Below are 18255 nucleotides of genomic sequence, written 5' to 3' on the forward strand. Positions count from 1 at the left end.
TTATAAATTTTGGAGATTAATCCTTTGTCAGTCACTTCATTTGCAAATATTTTCTCCCATTCAGAGGGTTGTCTTTTCATCTTGTTTATGGTTTCCTTTGCTGTGCAAAAGCTTTGAAATTCCATTAGGTCCCATTTGTTTATTTTTGTTTTTATTTCCATTACTCTAGGAGGTGGATCGAAAAAGATCTTGCTGTGATTTATGTCAAAGAGTGTTCTTCCTATGTTTTCCTCTAAGAGTTTTATAGTGCCCGGTCTTACATTTAGGTCTCTAATCCATTTTGAGTTTATTTTTGTGTATGGTGTTAGGGAGTGTTCTAATTTCATTCTTTTACATGTAGCTGTCCAGTTTTCCCAGCACCACTTATTGAAGAGACTGTCTTTTCTCCATTGTATATCCTTGCCTCCTTTGTCATAGATTAGTTGACCACAGGTGGATGGGTTTATCTCTGGGCTTTCTATCTTGTTCCATTGATCTATATTTCTGTTTTTGTGCCAGTACCATACTGTCTTGATTACTGCAGCTTTGTAGTATAGTCTGAAGTCAGGGAGTCTGATTCCTCCAGCTCCGTTTTTTTTTCCTCAAGACTGCTTTGGCTATTTGGGGTCTTTTGTGTCTCCATACAAATTTTAAGATTTCTTGTTCTAGTTCTGTAAAAAAATGCCATTGGTAATTTGATAGGGATTGCACTGAATCTGTAGATTGCTTTGGGTAATATAGTCATTTTCACAATATTGATTCTTCCAATCCAAGAACATGGTATATCTCTCCATCTGTTGATATCATCTTTGATTTCTTTCATCAGTGTCTTATAGTTTTCTGCATACAGGTCTTTTGTCTCCCTAGGTAGGTTTATTCCTAGGTATTTTATTCTTTTTGTTGCAATGGTAAATGGGAGTGTTTCCATAATTTCTCTTTCAGATTTTTCATCATTAGTGTATACGAATGCAAGAGATTTCTGTGCATTAATTTTGTATCCTGCACCTTTACCAAATTCATTGATTAGCTCTAGTAGTTTTCTGGTGGCATCTTTAGGATTCTCTATGTATAGTATCATGTCATCTGCAAACAGTGACAGTTTTACTTCTTCTTTTCCGAGTTGGATTCCTTTTATTTCTTTTTTGTCTCTGATTGCCGTGGGTAGGACTTCCAAAACTATGTTGAATAATAGTGGCGAGAGTGGACATCCTTGTCTTGTTCCAGATCTTAGAGGAAATGCTTTCAGTTTTTCACCATTGAGAATGATGTTGGCTGTGGGTTTGTTGTATATGGCCTTTATTATGTTGAGGTAGGTTCCCTCTATGCCCACTTTGTGGAGAGTTTTTATCATAAATGGGTGTTGAATTTTGTTAAAAGCTCTTTCTGCATCTATTGAGATGATCATATGGTTTTTATCGTTCAATTTGTTAATATGGTGTATCACATTGATTGATTTGCGTATATTGAAGAATCCTTGCATCCCTGGGATAAATCCCACTTGATCATGGTGTATGATCCTTTTAATGTGTTGTTTGATTCTGTGTCTGGATAATGTGTTGTTGGAGTTTTTTACTCACAGTTTCAATTTCATTACTTGTGATTGGTCTGTTCATATTTTCTATTTCTTCCTGGTTCAGTCTTGGGAGATTTACCTTTCTAAGAATTTGTCCATTTCTTCCAGGTTGTCCATTTTATTGGCATACAGTTGCTTGTAGTAGTCTCTTATGATCCTTGGTATTTCTGTAGTGTCAGTAGTAACTTCTCCTTTTTTGTTTCTAATTTTACTGATTTGAGTCCTCTCCCTTTTTTTTCTTGAAGTGTAATCTGCTGTTTTTGGATGGAATGTCCTATAAATATCAATTAAATGTATCTGGTCTATTGTGTCATTTAAAGGTTATGTTTCCTTATTAATTTTCTGTTTGGATGACCTGTCCATTGGTGTAAGTGAGGTGTTAAAGTCCCCCAGTATTATTGTGTTACTGTCGATTTCCTCTTTTATAGCTGTTAGCAGTTGGCTTATGTATTGAGGTGCTCCTATGTTGGGTGCATATATATTTATAATTGTTATATCTTCTTCTTGGATTGATCCCTTGATCGTTATGTAGTGTCCTTGTCTCCTGTAACATTCTTTATTTCAAAGTCTATTTTATCTGATATGAGTATTGCTACTCCAGCTTTCTTTTGGTTTCCATTTGCATGGAATATCTTTTTCCATCCCCTCACTTTCAGTCTGTATGTGTCCCTAGGTCTGAAGTGGGTCTCTTGTAGACAGCATATACATGGGTCTTGTTTTTGTATCCATTCAGCAAGCCTGTGTCTTTTGGTTGGAGCATTTAACCCATTCACGTTTAAGGTAATTATCGATAGGTATGTTCCTGTTACCATTTTCGTAATTTTTGGGGTTTGTTTTTGTAGGTCCCTTTCTTCTCTTGGGTTTCCCACTTAGAGAAGTTTCTTTAGCATTTGTTGTAGAGCTGGTTTGGTAGTGCTGAATTCTCTTAGCTTTTGCTTGTCTGTAAAGCTTTTGATTTCTCCGTCGAATCTGAATGAGATCCTTGCTGGGTAGAGTAATCTTGGTTGTAGTTTTTTCCCTTTCATCACTTTAAATATCATGCCACTCTCTTCTGGCTTATAGAGTTTCCACTGAGAAATCAGCTGTTAACCTTATGGGAGTCCCCTTGTATGTTATTTGTCGTTTTTCCCTTGTTGCTTTCAGTAATTTTTCTTTGTCTTTAATTTTTGTCAGTTTGATTACTATGTGTCACAGCGTGTTTCTCCTTGGGTTTATCCTGCCTGGGACTCTCTGTGTTTCCTGGACCTGGGTGGCTATTTCCTTTCCCATGTTAGGGAAGTTTTGGACTCTAATCACTTCAAATATTTTCTCTGGTCCTTTCTCTCTCTCTTCTCCTCTGGGACCCCTTTAATGCAAATGTTGTCATGTTTAATGTTGTCCCAGAGGTCTCTTAGGCTGTCTTCATTTATTTTCATTCTTTTTTCTTTATTCTGTTCCACAGCAGTGAATTCCCCCATTCTGTCTTCCAGGTCACGTATCTGTTCTTCTGCCTCAGTTATTCTGCTATTGATTCCTTAAGGTGTATTTTTCATTTCAGTTATTGTATTGTTCATTTCTGTTTGTTTGTTCTTTAATTCTTCTAGGTGTTTGTTCTTTAATTCTTCTTGGTCTTTGTTAAACATTTCTGCATCTTCTCAATTTTTGCCTCCATTCTTTTTCCAAGGTCCTGGATCATCTTCACTGTCATTATTCTGAAATCTTTTTCTGGAAGATTGCCTCTCTCTACTTCATTTAGTTGTTTTTCTGGGGTTTTATCTTGTTCCTGCATCTGGTACATAGCCCTCTGCGTTTTCATCTTGTCTCTCTTTCTGTGAATGTGGTTTTAGTTCCACAGGCTGCAGGATTGTAGTTCTTCTTGCTTCTGCTATCTGCCCTCTGGCGGATGAGGCTATCTAAGAGGCTTGTGCAAGTTTCCTGATGGGAGGGACTGGTGGTGGGTAGAGCTGGCTGTTGCTCTGGTGGGCGGAGCTCAGTAAAACTTTAATCTGCTTGACTGTCGATGGGTGGGGCTGGGTTCCCTCCCTGCTGGTTGTTTGGCCTGAGGCGACCCAGCACTGGAGCCTACCAGACTCTTTGGTGGGGCTAATGGCGGACCCTGGGAGGGCTCACGCCAAGGAGTACTTCCCAGAACTTCAGCTGCCAGTGTCCTTGTCCTCATGGTGAGCCACAGCCACAGCCCCCCACCCCCAGCCTCTGCAGGAGACCCTCCAACACTAACAGGTAGGTCTGGTTCAAACTCCTATGGGGTCACTGCTCCTTCCCCTGGGTCCCGATGCGCACACTACTTTGTGTGTGCCCGCCAAGAGTGGAGTCTCTGTTTCCCCCAGTACTGTCGAAGTCCTGCAATCAAATCCCAGTAGCCTTCAAAGTCCGATTCTCTAGGAATTCCTCCTTCCGTTGCCAGACCCCCAGGTTGGGAAGCCTGACGTGGGGCTCAGAACCTTCATTCCAGTGGGTGGACTTCTGTGGTATAAGTGTTCTCCAGTTTGTGAGTCACCCACCCAGTGGTTATGGGATTTGATTTTATTGTGATTGTGCCCCTCCTACCATCTCATTGTGGCTTCTCCTTTGTCTTTGGATGTGGGGTGTCTTTTTTTTGTGAGTTCCAGTGTCTTCCTGTCTATGATTGTTCAGCAGTTAGTTGTGATTCCGGTGCTCTCACAAGAGGAAGTGAGCACACATCCTTCTACTCTGCCATCTTGAACCAATCTCCCTTCTTTCTTTCTTTCTTATCAGTCTAGGTAGATGTTTATTAAATTTATAGATATTTTTCCAAAAATAAGCTTTTGGTTTTAATTATTTTGTCTTATGATTTTTGTTTTCTGTTTCATTGATTTCCACTCTTCATTATTTCCTGCTTTCTACTTACTTTGGGTTTAATTTGCTTACCTAATTCTAGCTTTTTAAAATGGAAGCTTAGGTTACTGGTTTGAGAACATTTTGCTTTTCTAACATAAGCATGTAAAGATATTCATTTTACTTTATGCACTGCTTTTACTGTATCTCACTAATTTTGATAAATTGTGTTTTCATTTTCATTCAGCTCAAAATATTGTCTAATTTCTCTTGAAAGTTTTTCCATGATCCATTGGTTATTTAGAAGTGGTTAACTTCCAAATATTGGGGGATATTCCAAAGATCATTCTGTTATTGATTGCTAGTTTAGTTCTCTTGTGATTAGAGTATTGTTTTAACATTTTTAAATTTATTGAGACTTGTTTTACAGTTTATCTTAGTAAATGTTCCACATGTCCTTGAAAGTAAAAAAGTGCATTCTGCTCTTATTGAATGGAATAAATATCAGTAGGTCCACTTGGTTGATAGTGTTCATCAAATCTTGTCCATCTTTACTGCTTTTTTAAAATCAGTATTAAAATGGAAGTATTGAAATCTCCAGCTATAATTGTGGATTAGTCTTTTTCTGTTTTTAGTTCTGTCCATTTTGCTTCATGTATTTTGTAACTCTGTTGCTATATGGACCCACATTTAGTGTAACTGTTGTATCTTCCTGCTGTACCAACCTTGTTGCCGTTATGAATTATCCATCTTGGTCTCTAATAATTCTCTTTGACTTAAAATTTATTTCTTCTAACATTAATATAGTCACTGCAGCTTTCTTATTTTTTTCTGTTTGAATGCTGTATCACTCAGGGTGTGATTTTAAAACAACAACAATAAGAACCACTAAGAATGACAGAGAATATGCAATTTTTCTAAGGGATTTGACTTTAAGTAATTATAGGAGATGATCAGACAGTTTATGTCCATTTGCTGCCTCTGCATCTCAGCATGGGCTTGGACCAGAGAAGCTGCAGGGACCTGGCCAGAATGATGGAGCTGCAGACCTAGCTACACCCACCCCATCAACAAGGTGAGCTGGTAAATCAGCCACAGTATGTATGAGCTACAACAGCACCTAGTGCCCTTGCATCCACCTTCCAAGTATTAAAAGAACATGCTTGCCATAGCTCAGAAACTAGTCAAGGATTTAGACAAAGTTTGTGCTCAGACTTTAGGATTCTTCACGGCCACTACACTTCCAGTTTCCCTGCCAAGTTCAAGTTCTGCCCTCTGATGAATACTGAACTTTCCTCAGGAGATTCGCATCAAACTCATTTCTACCCCTGAGCAGCCAAATGACTTGCTGACATCCTGACCTTCAGATTCCCCATTTGTAAAGTCAGGCATTGGGGGTGGGACCAGGTGACACCCCCCCCCGCCCCCACCCGCCAGAGCCCTTCCAGTTCTAAGTAGACACTAAGGAAACTCTGAATAAACATGTATGCCCTCAAGATCAAGAAAGATCTCATTTCATCACCTGATGTATTAAAGACCACCTGATCCTACACAGTCTTATTTCTAACTTGCAGTCACTTCATTTTCAGACCACTCACAGTCAAAATGCAGATTGTTTCAATTACCCACATGGATTAAGAAGACCACTGAGGCGAAAGGAAGAGATTAGCCTGAAAGATCCTTTAGGTTCAAGTGCATAATCCAAATTCCTATGGTATTTTACTACCCCAACTGTATGTGCTAGGTAGTTTTGGTCAGTTAATCTGCTATTTTGGGTCTCTGTGATTCAATAACACCCACATATCTTCTGAAAGAAATTCAGTCTTGAAACTCTATAGGGTACTGTTTTTCTCATGGCCACTGGTTAGCTGACTTTATAAATGAACTGAGTAGTATGTTCTTAACATAAACAGTACAAATTCCAGGAATCGTGTTAAGACAAACATCGCTGAGGTACACTGAGCTTTTGTGACTTTTTATATGGAGCAAGGACTTCTTTATTCCACCAGACTTCATTGTTGTATTCAGTAGAATAGAACAAAAATATCCTTCTATGGTTCTGCTGAATCTAATTGTTTATAAACAAATATACCTGGAAGCAAAGGATTCTGAGCACTTCATGCTTGTTTGGTAATTTATTTGTAGTATTTGTGTATGTCAGGGACTCATAACTCAAAAATTCCCAAACAATTCAGAAGGCCATCCACCCACTCTTCTCAAATGTGTTGAAATGACTTTTTTTTGGTAGTGCGCTGAAAGCAGAATTATGCTTAAGTTGCATGGGCTGAGAATGGGTGAACGGGAGTGGGAGGGAGGACTGGGGTGCATGGGGCTTGCCTCCTCTTTAGCAGGCTCTCTGAGGAAGAGAGTTTCTTATTCCAAGCTTTTGTAAACTTCGTTGGTAAATGTAAAACTATCACAGTAATCTCCAATAGGTAGCACATGAGCTTTAAAAAAGCCCAGGGCGGGGTGGGGGGGAGGGAAGGTGGGGCAGGGAGGTTTTATTTTCAAATGCAAGCCAATTTTTTGCAAGTGACAGTGCATTTTGACACGTTTTCTGACTTAGCCAATAGTTCAGGCCCATAGCTCTTTACCGGGGTTATAGTTCCTTCATGATAATTTATTAGCCCTAGTCATGAACATGTTATTTTACATTACAAAAGTTTGTAGTGTTACAAGAGCAGAACAGTACCACCAGATACTATTAAAAAGAATGAGGAAAAGCTGTATATACTGACCTGGGAAATGATATAATTTTAAAGGACTAAAACGATTTGCAGAACAATACATATAGCACAATTCCATTTTATTTATTTTTTTTAAGTGTGCATGACTATAGTCATATCCTTTCAGAAAAAATAACTAGGAGGGTACACTCCAAACTATCATCAGTGGTTATCTTTCAGGGGTGAAATTAGAAGGACTGAAGGGCTTTTTACTTCGCCTATCAAGTGTGAGATTGTGATGATTTTTTTCCCCAATGTATGGCTTTTACATATTTTTCAAATTGAAAAAAAAGATCTTCCAGAAGCAGAAAAACAGTATGTAGAGAGGAGCAAGTCTTGAGCCCAAAGAATTTGCAGCATCAGGGAGACTAAATGATCCCCCAGCTGAGGCAGTGGGTGAAGAGGGTGTGGGAGCTGGGAAGTCATCTGGATGACCTGGGTGTGAGGGGCACAGCTTGGAAAGGAAGGTTCGTGTTTGGGAAACAGAGGAGATGGGGACACTTTCAGCCAAGATGTAGCCAGGGTTTCTCAGCCTCAGTACTGTTGATTTTGGGGGCTGGATCATTCTGTCCTGTGCACCGTAGGATGTTTAGCAGCAACCACAGATGCCAGTAGCGCCCCCAACCCCAGCTGAGATGACCAAAACCATCTGCAGACACGGCCAAATGTCCCCTGCGAGACAGAGTTGTCCCCAGTTAAGAATGACTGGTGTAGGCTGTACGAATGATGGGACAGGAGCTGGGGAGAGAAGTTGAGAGTCAGAGGTGGAGATTTGGGCATCACCAGCACACAGACCTCCGGAGATTGATGAGATCACTGAGGATAAGACAACAGGGGGGCCAGGGAGGGCCCCAGGAGCCTGAACATTTAAGAAGCAAATTTAAAATGTGTAATAGTGGGACTTCCCCAGTGGTCCAGTGGAAAAGAATCTGCCTTCCAATGCAGGATGCAGTTTCGATCCCTGGTCAGGGAACTAAGATCCCACATGCCTCGGGGCAACTAAGCCCGTGCACCACAACTACTGAGCTCACACGCCTCAACTAGAGAGCCTGCATGCCACAAACTACAGAGCCCATGCACTCTGGAACCCGCGCGCCACAACTACAGAGCTCATGTGCCCTGGAGCCTGCACGCCACAACTAGAGAGAGAAAACCCACACACCACGACTAGAGAGAAGCCCATGCAGCACAACTAGAGAGAAGCCCACGTGACACAACGAAAGATCCCTGCATGCCACAGCAAAGATCCCGCATGCTGCAACTAAGACCCAATGCAGCCAAAAAAAAAAAAAAAGTATAATAGTGAATATAAGCTAGAGAAGAAATGCCAGAGAGGCAGACAGAAGCAGAAGAGCATGGTACCTAGAAGCTAAGTGGAAGATGGTGGACACAGAGCTGTCAGTGCTGGCAGGACGGTGTCATGGACTGAATGGTGTCCCCCCTAAAATCCACATGTTGAAGCCCTGACTCCCACTGTAACTGTATGTGGAGATAGGGCCTTTAAGGAGGTAAAGTTAAATGCGGTTGTAAGGGTGGGCCCCTAAGCCAATAGGACTGGTGTCCTTTTAAGAAGAGAAAGAGACACAAAGAGTGTGCATGTACAAAGGAAAGGCCATGTGAGGACACAACGAGACAGTGACCATCTGCAAACCAGAGAGAGAGGTCTCACCAGAAACCAAACCTGCCAGCATCTTGATCTTGGACATCCAGCCTCCAGAACTCTGTGAGAATAAGTGTCTGTTGTTTAAGGCCACCAGGCTCTGGTTCTGTTATGGCAGCGCAAGCTGACTAAGACAAATGAGGATTCAAACATCAGGAGGTCACCAGCGTTCTAAAGGAGAAGACTGTCCGTGGAGCTGAGGAGTAGAAGTCAGATCATCATCAGGTCAGAGGAGCGGAGGTGCAGAGAGATGGTGCACGTGGGAAGCTCAAGAAGGCTGGGTGTTTGGGGTTGACATGTCCACACTGCTATATTTAAAACGGATAACCAACAAGGACCTACTGTACAGCACAGGGAACGCTGCACAATATTCTGTAACAACCTTATTAGGAAAAGAATTTGAAAAAGAATGGATACGTGTATATGTATAACTGAATCACTTTGTTGTACACCTGAAACTAGCACAACACTGTTAATCAATTCTACTACAATATAAAATAAAAAGTTTATAAAAAAAAGAAGGCTGGGTGTAAAAGGAAGGAGGAAGGCAAAAGTTTGCAGTCATCAGCAAGAGGCAGAGTGAAGGGAAGCTTTTTTAGAGTCAGGAAGACTTGATTCTTTGAATTTTCCCACAGCTCAGTGAGGGTTCTCAAGATAACTGTCCAAGCTCTTAATCTACTGACAGTATGTACTTGTAGCCCCAATGTCCATTTCCCATTATTCTGAATATCTTCAAAACTGCCTTCTGAGGGACTTCCCTGGCAGTGCAGCGGTTAAGCCTCCACGCTTCCAATGTAGGGGGCACGGGTTCAATCCCTGGTCAGGAAACTTAAGATCCCACATGCTGCCCGGCATGGCCAAATTAAAAAAAAAAAACAAATGCCTTCTGATTATAAATGTGATATGTACATAATGTTTATATCACATTATGTGTATGATGTATACACATATATATATATATATGCACACATGTGCATTTGCAAAAGTTTTGTAAAGAAAGCATGAAGAAGAAAGAAGAATACCACCAATTTCCCCACTCAGCAGTGAAGACATACATTTCACTTCCATTGTTATCATATTAAAGATTTCCTTTCAGTCTTTTCTCTGTATATTTTAACACAAAATTGGGATCATACAATATATAGAGTTTTGAACCCTCCTTTTTTAAACTGGGCATTGAGTCATAGGTATTTGCCTTTCATTAAATATTTTTCAAATTTGATTCTTAATAACTACATTAAAGACCAGCATGTGAAAATAACATGATTTAACTGTTTTCCTATTTTAGAAAGTTAGATTATTTCCCAATTTTCAGCACTATGAATGCACAACGATAAACCTTCTTTACACAAATTTTGGTGCACACCAGTAATTATACCCTTCCATTTTTACCCTGGTTATGAATCAGCTGACTCTGAGAAGGCATGACTACACATTATTTTTTGCAGTTTCATCTTTAAGAACGATTCTCAATCCTTCATGCTGCAGGTCCTCAGATTGCCTATCAGAGAGAAACCTGCCGTTAAAACAAATGTGCTCGCCTGAGCAGCCCCTCACTGATTTATTCCCTGCATTTCCTTTTCATGGTTTTTAATTAAATTTTCAACATGAGCTTGAATTAGAACGCTATCTAGAAAACCATAACTTTTAACAGAATGTTTGAGGCATCTAAATCACCTTGGTGGATTTCTGATCACCTGGAACTGGCTGAAACAGAACATCCTCTTTACAGATGAGCAAGGTTGAATAGTGTTCTCTGTCCCCGTCCTAAGGAATATTGCTCATGGGCCCATCACCCTGTGCAGCCTAATGCCACTGGAGGGGTGGGTGGTTGTTATAATACCAGGTAGGGAAAGATACTGCCTCGGCAGCCAAGGGAGTTACACACACACCCCCCTGGTAAAAGTCCCCAGGATTCAGAACCTGGTGTGAGAAGCGGGGCAGCTCCACAGAGCAAAAGCAGGTGCGGAGTGCACTGGCAAAGATTTTGCTGTTTGTTTTGGTTTGGGGTTTGGATTTGGGTTTTGGCCTTTCCCGTTCACCTCATTCCCTGCACAGCACAGCTGGGTCCCACCAGAGTTGCGAAGAAAACAGAGGAATTCCTGCTACTCCACTGCCTGTTTATACTCAGATTCCCACCACGTGCTGAGAGACTCACACATTCTCTCCAGTCGCTTCCGTTTAAGGGACAGTTTTACACCTGGGGTCCTCCTGGTCCTTGAACCAGAGTCAGTAGCAGCAAGATTACAGCCTCACTGGGAGGGAGAAAGGCGAGGCCTGGGGGTCCCTGAGCCATACGTTTGCCTCTGGCAGTTTCCAGGGTTCATAGGCTCTCGTCCCCACAGACCACCTGCACTTTGGTATCCTCTTACCTGCGTGGTTCCAAAACTGAGCTTGGTCTGAGGACCTCAAATCACTATTCCTAGAAAAATGGTACAGATGAACCTATTTGCAGGGCAGGAATAGAGACACAGACGTAGAGAACAGACGTGTGGACACTGGGTGGTGGGGGGAAGGGAGAATGAATCAGGAGGTTGGGATTGACATATATACACTACCATGTGTAAGATAGATAGTGGGAACCTGCTATATAGCACAGGGAGCTCAGTTTGGTGCTCTGTGGTGACCTAGATGGGTGGGATGGGGGGCAGTAGGAGGGAGGTCCAAGAGGGAGGGGATATATGTATATGTATAGCTGATTCACTTCATTGTACAGCAGAAACTAACACAACATTGTAAAGCAACCATACCCCAATTTTTAAAAAATCACTATTCCAGATCCCCTACACACACACACACACACACACACACACACACACACACACACACTCACATGTCCATATACTCACACACATGTTCTACATACATGCACAGACCCATGCACACACGCCCATACAGGGGCACGCATTGCGTTGTTGACACAGGACATCTATGAACCTGAACTTTTTCACCTTTAAGGAAACCTTGCCACCAACCCCACTTTTTTAACATTAGTTGATTTACAATATTATATTAGTTTCAGGTGTACAACATAGTGATTCAATATTTTTATAGATTAAACTCCATTTAAAGTTATTACAAAATAATGGCTGTATTTCCCTGTGCTGTACAATATATCCTTGTTGCGTATCTGTTTTATACATAGTAGTTTACATCTCTTAATCCCATACTCCTCTCTTTCCCCTCCCTCCTTCCCTCTCCCCACTGGTAACCACTAGTTTGTTCTCTATATCTGCGTCTGTTTCTGTATTGTTATATACATTCATTTGTGTTTTTTTTTTAGGTTCCACATATAAGTGATAACATAGAGTATTTGTGTCTTTCTCTGTCTGACTTAGCATAATAATACCCTCTAAGCATAATACTAATTAATAATACCCACGAAGCATAATACCCTCTAGGTCCATCCATGTTGTTGCAAATGGCAGAATTTCACTCTTCTTATGGCTGAGTAATATTTCATTGTATATATATTATATATGTGTATATATATTATATATACACATATATAATATATATATGTCACATCTTCTTTATTCATTCATCTGTTGATGGATATTTAGGTTGCTTCCATGTCTTGGCTATTGTAAATAATACTGCTATGAACATTGGTGTGCATGTATTCTTTCAAATTAGTGTTTCATTTTCTTCAGTTATATACCCAGGAGTGGAATTGCTGGATTATATGGTAGTTCTATATTTAGTTTTTTGAGGAACCTCCATACTGTTTTCATAATGGCTGCACAAATTCACAATCCCATCAACAGTGTTGGAGGGCTCCCTTTTCTCCACATCCTTGCCAACATTTGTTATTTATAGACTCTTTGATGATAGCCATTCTGACTGGTGTGAGGTGATATCTCATTGTGGTTTTGATTTTCATTTCTCTGATGATTAGTGATGTTGAGCATATTTTCATGTACCTGTTGCGCATCTGTATGTCTTCTTTGGAAAAATATCTGTTCAGGTCTTCTGCCTATTTTTTTTTAACTGGGTTATTTGTTTTCTTTGATATTGAGTTGTATGAGCTGTTTATATATTTTGGATATTAACCCCTTATCGGTCATATCATTTGCAAATATTTTCTCCCATTCCATCGTTGTCTTTTCATTTTGTTGATGGTTTCCTTTGCTATGCAACAGCTTTTAAGTTAAATTAAGTTTCATTTGTTTATTCCACCAACACCAGTTTTAAGAGGTTTTATGACTAGGGGATGAGCCAGGTGTATTTATTCTGAGCAAGTACAGGTTTTTCACCTGTCAAGCTCAGGAGCCCCCACCAGCCCTTACCCTGGACATTATTATCCTCACTATTGGCCTCTGTGTTTTGGGACCAGATTAAAAACTGGTGTGAATAACAGCTAACATTTGGTGAGGACTTCTATTTCCCAGATGCTGGGCCAATCATTTTAAGTGTATTATCTGATTTAATTTTTACCCTGCCCCCAAAACACTAAGATATAGATATTATCATGATCCGCATTTGACAGCTGAAGACACTGAGGTATTGAGAAGTCAAGATGCTCAAGGTTGCACAACAAGAAAAGTGGTAGAGTTGGGATAAAAACTCAGATAAGAGCTTGCAACCACTGTGTTTTTTCACATTAACATCTGTTAGGTTTGTGTCCAGCCTCCATTTACTCTTTTCTCAGTAACTTCATGCAGTTTCCTTCTGGGGAATGTCACCCCCAGTCCATGCACTTCTGGTGGCCTTATCCATGCTCCTGGCTCTGAGAGGAGCACATAACCTAGATGTAAGCCAACTAGCGCACATTTTCCCCTGGGTCTAGGGATGCTTTGGAGATGGGCATGCAGCCCACTCAGAGCCAAGAGGGTGCATGGGGGTTTCCTCTAGGCTGCTATGTCCCCACTGGGCTTGAGTGGAGACGCACCAAGTCCAGGAAGCTGCTGGTGGCCATCTTGGGACCCTGGGGGCAAAGCTGACCTGAGAAATGGTGGAGGAGCTAAGAAGAAGAGGTAACCCAAGTCCTGGTCATATACTGAACCCCATATCAAAACCAGCCCAAAGCAAGCTTTACTCCTGATCTATGTAGTCATATGCACCAATAAATTCCCTTTAGATTTTTAGCTGGTTTGAATTGAGTTTTCTGCCCCATACTGCTTGGAGTCCTGACCGATTGGTGGGTCCTCTCAGCTCTCCTATAAACCACCTGTGCGACGTCACTTGGGAACTTACCTGCCTTCCTGGGGACCAGGTTTCCTCCCCCCAAAGTGGGGTGAGAGCACATCGTCCTTGGTAGGTCCTGGCAGGAGTGAAACTGGGAGGCAAGACAGAGCAGAGGCTGGTTTTTCTCCATCTAGAACAAAAACTTCATGAATTCCTTGGGTTGACCTTAATTCTTTTTATTATAATACTACTCAAATATGTGCAAACATAAATTAGGTATAATTTCCTTATGGTTATAGCTCTTACACATCTATAAAAACCAAAACAAATTTAAAGCTTAAATACAAACAAAACCATGAAACTATAGAAGTCCAATTAAAAGCATGAATTTAATGTGACAGATGATGTTGTTGTGCCAGAATTAACCCGCCTGACTCTCCTCGGGGTGCTCCTGGGCAGGCGGGGTCGGGAGTTCTCAAGGTCTCGACTCCCGAGTGTCTGCCTCTGATGCCCCCTCACCTCCCTCTGTCACGGGAGCTTTTCCAAGTTCACCTCCCCAGGATCCTGCACTTGCCCAGCATGTCATGACATCATCTGGGCTTCACCTGGCGAGAGGTGTTCTTTACATGTGCCGTCCTCTGTTTGCTCATGGTTGGCCCTGACCCCAACTCCATCCTACCCATAATTACAAGGCTGGGCACTGGGCACAGCATTTGGTTACATGGCAAGTTTCCGTAATATGTTGACATGGGTTTCAGGAGAGTATTGTCAGAATAAAAGAAAAAAAACTTTAACTTATCGTTGAGACTTAGAAGAATCCCAAGAATATGACCTTGAACCCCAGGTTGAGAAACACTGGGATAGTGGTGAAGAAGACGGAGCTTGAGAGACCCGGTTTGCACATGGCCACTTAAGGCTATTGGACTTTGGGCAAGTTATTGACCTTTCTAATTTCTAAGCCTCAGTTTTTCTGTCTATAAATTGGGAGTAATAAAAGTATCTGCCTCGTAAAGTTGATGAGTCATATGAAATGAGTTAATGAATTAGAGCTCTGTACTGGGTTGACTAGTGTCCCCCTAAAATTCAGGCCCACCCAGAACCTGTGAACGTGATTTTGTTTGGAAATAAGGTCTTTGCAGACATAACAGAGTTACAATGAGGTCATGCTGGATAAGGGTGGGCCCTATTCCAATGCCTGGTGCCCTTATAGGAAGTGAAAAATTTGGACACAGAGCCACAGAGAAAGACAGACAGAGAGAGAGAGAGAGAGAGAGAGAGAGAGAGAGAACGAACACCTGTGATGACAGAAGCAAAGATTGAAATGATGCTTCTACAGTTCAAAAAAAGCCAGGGATTGCTGGCAACCCCAAGAAGCTAAAATACAGGCATGGAAGAGATTCTCCCTCAGAGCCACCGGAAAGGATGCAACCCTACTAACACCTTCGTTTTGCACTTCCGCCTCTGGAACTGTGAGACAGTAAACGTATGCTGTTTTAAGCTACCCAGTTTGCGGCACTTTGTTACAGCAGCATCAGGAAACTAATATATGCACAACACAGTGCTTGACATATACAGTAAACAATATATGGTGGCTTTTTATTAGCAGATGAGACTTTCAGGCACTTAAAGAAGTACAAGATGGTCTACAAATGCAAGTTTCTATTCTCATTTCCCCTTCAATTTCAGCACAGGGGTTTAACCCTAATGTGCAGTTTGTGTCATCATCATCATCATCATTCAGTACAGTGTCATACTTTTCAGTTTACAAAGCTTTTTCCTACAGATTTCTTCAGTTAATTCTCACAGTGACACTATGGAGTAGATAAAATTAACAATTTTTGCACATTGGCCAAGGAATCTTTTAGAGCTAATTGGCTAAATGCAATGTGGTTTCCCAGATTAGATCCTGGAAGAGAAAGAGGATGTTAGTGGGAAAACCGGCAAAATTCAATTACAGTCTGTGACTTAGTTTATAGTACTGCACCAGTGATAGTTTCTTAATTTTGACAAATGCAGCATGTTTATGTAAGATGTTGTCAGTTTATGGAATCTGGGTGAATGGTACATAGAAACTCTCTATCTTTGCAACTTTTCTTTAAATCTCAAATTATACAAAATACAAAGTTGACTTTTAAAAAGTGAATTGGAAATACTCTCCAGCTGATTTGAATATTTTGCTGGACCGTCACTGAGCAGCCCTGCCAGATGAAAAATATCTGACATATGGGGAGTTGTAACCACCCTCACCTCTGCATCCATATTTTTTCTTTTAAAAACTATAATTATTTTCCCACTATTATTAAAACTCCATATAGGAAATTTGGAAGATACATAAAATTGAAAGGAGAAAAGAAATCTCGCCATGATCTCGCCACTGATAAACACCCACCACGAGCATTTTGGTCTATCTCCTCACCATTTTTTGGTTTGGGCATTAGGTACATGTAAGCATCCTGGTCACACCTCCCACCCCATGCCCACCTGAGCAGCTGGACATTGTTAGAGAGAAGCTCACAGTCATGCTGGCGGTGGGGGAGACTTTAAAACTCTCAGCCATAAATTTTTGTTTATATTGCAGTAAATTTGATTTACAATGTTGTGTTAGTTTCAGGTGTACAGCAAAGTGATTTAGTTATACATATACATATATCCATTCTTTTTCAGATTCTTTTCCCATATAGGTAATTACAGAGTATTGAGTAGAGTTCCTTGTGCTATATAGTAGGTCCTTATTGATTATCTATTATATATATAGTAGTGTATATATGTTAATCCAAAACTCCTAATTTATCCCTCCCCCTGACCTTTCCCCTTGGTAACCATAAGTTTGTTTTCTGAGTCTGTGAGTCTGTTTCTCTTTTGTAAGTAAGTTTATTTGTATCATTTTTTTAGATTCCACATATAAGTGATATCATGATATTTGTCTTTCTCTGACTTACTTCACTCAGTGTGACAATATCTAGGTCCATCCTTGTCACTGCAAATGGCATTATTTCATTCTTTTTTTATGGCCGAGTAATATTCCATTGTATATATGTACCACATCTTCTTTATCCATTTATCTGTTGGTAGACATTTAGGTTGCTTCTATGTCTTGGTTATTGTAAATAGTGCTGCAATGAACATTGGGGTGCATATATCTTTTCAAAGTATGTTTTTCTCTGGATATATGCCCAGGAGTGGGACTGCAGGATCATATGGTAGCTCTATTTTTAGTTTTTTAAGGAACCTCCATAGTGTTCTTCATAGTGGCTGTACCAATTTACATTCCCACCAACAGTGTAGGAGGCTTCCCTTTTCTCCACGCCCTCTCCAGCATTTATTGTTTATAGGCTTTTTGATGATGGCCATTCTCACCAGAGTGTAAAACTCACAGCGACGAATCCTAATGGGCACCCAACGTGTGCCTGCTTCATAACTTCTTCCTTCTGAAATCACTTACACACACACACGCACACACACACACACACAGCTCTCCTGTCTTACCTGGTAACTATTCTTAGTTGGGGAAATAGGAGCAGTGAGAGTCATGGCCCCATCTTCCCATGACCAGCACCACCAACCCAGTGGCCCCTGCCCCCCGCCATGTGCATCCAGGCCGGTCCTTCTCCTACCTGAGCACCCTCTCAGTGACTCGCTTCTCCTCTCCTGAATCATCGGCGTCTCCCTCCTCACTCCCAACAGCATGAAAGGGCTCCACTAGTGCTTACCTCGGCCGGGAAAAGGCTTCCCCAGGCCCTGCATTGCCTCTACCTGTTACCCTGTTCTCTACTCCCATCTCATCAGAGCTTCTTGGGAGAACTGACTACAGCCTCTGTCCCCATGTCCTTGACCTGCTCCAGCCAGGCTTCTGATTTGGTGTTGGGGAGATAGATGTCTCTTACTGGTGTCCCCATCTGTCTCCGTGTTGTGAAAACCTGCTCTTCTCTGTTCTCACCTTCCTGACCCCTTGCTGCATGGCCCTCAGCTGAGTATTCCATCCCCCTCCTGGGGTCCCACATACCAGCCTCTCCTGTGGTTCCTTCTGTCTTCATCTCAGCCTCCTGGCTGACTCCCCTACTAATAAGGCCTCAGAACATGGCCCTGCTTTCCTTTCCAACCTTCGCTCATAACTGTCCCCCTGGCCACTGTGCCCTCTGTCTATTCCTCAAATGATCCACCCTTGTTCCCACCGCAGGACCTTTGCACTGGCTTTTTCCTCTGCCTGGAGTGCTTGTCCCATTGGTATTGTCAGGTGTGTTTCCATATTGTAATTCAGACCTCAGCTCAGATATCCCATCCACAGAGGGGCTTTCCCTGATGGCCCCAGTCCTTTCTCTCTGTGCAGCTCTCTCACCACCTGGCATTTCTCTTGTTTGTTTATTTGCTGGCTTATTTTAGATCTCCACCCATTC

The sequence above is a fragment of the Balaenoptera acutorostrata genome, chromosome 16 (assembly GCF_949987535.1).
Source record: "Balaenoptera acutorostrata chromosome 16, mBalAcu1.1, whole genome shotgun sequence".
NCBI classification, from domain to species: domain Eukaryota; kingdom Metazoa; phylum Chordata; class Mammalia; order Artiodactyla; family Balaenopteridae; genus Balaenoptera; species Balaenoptera acutorostrata.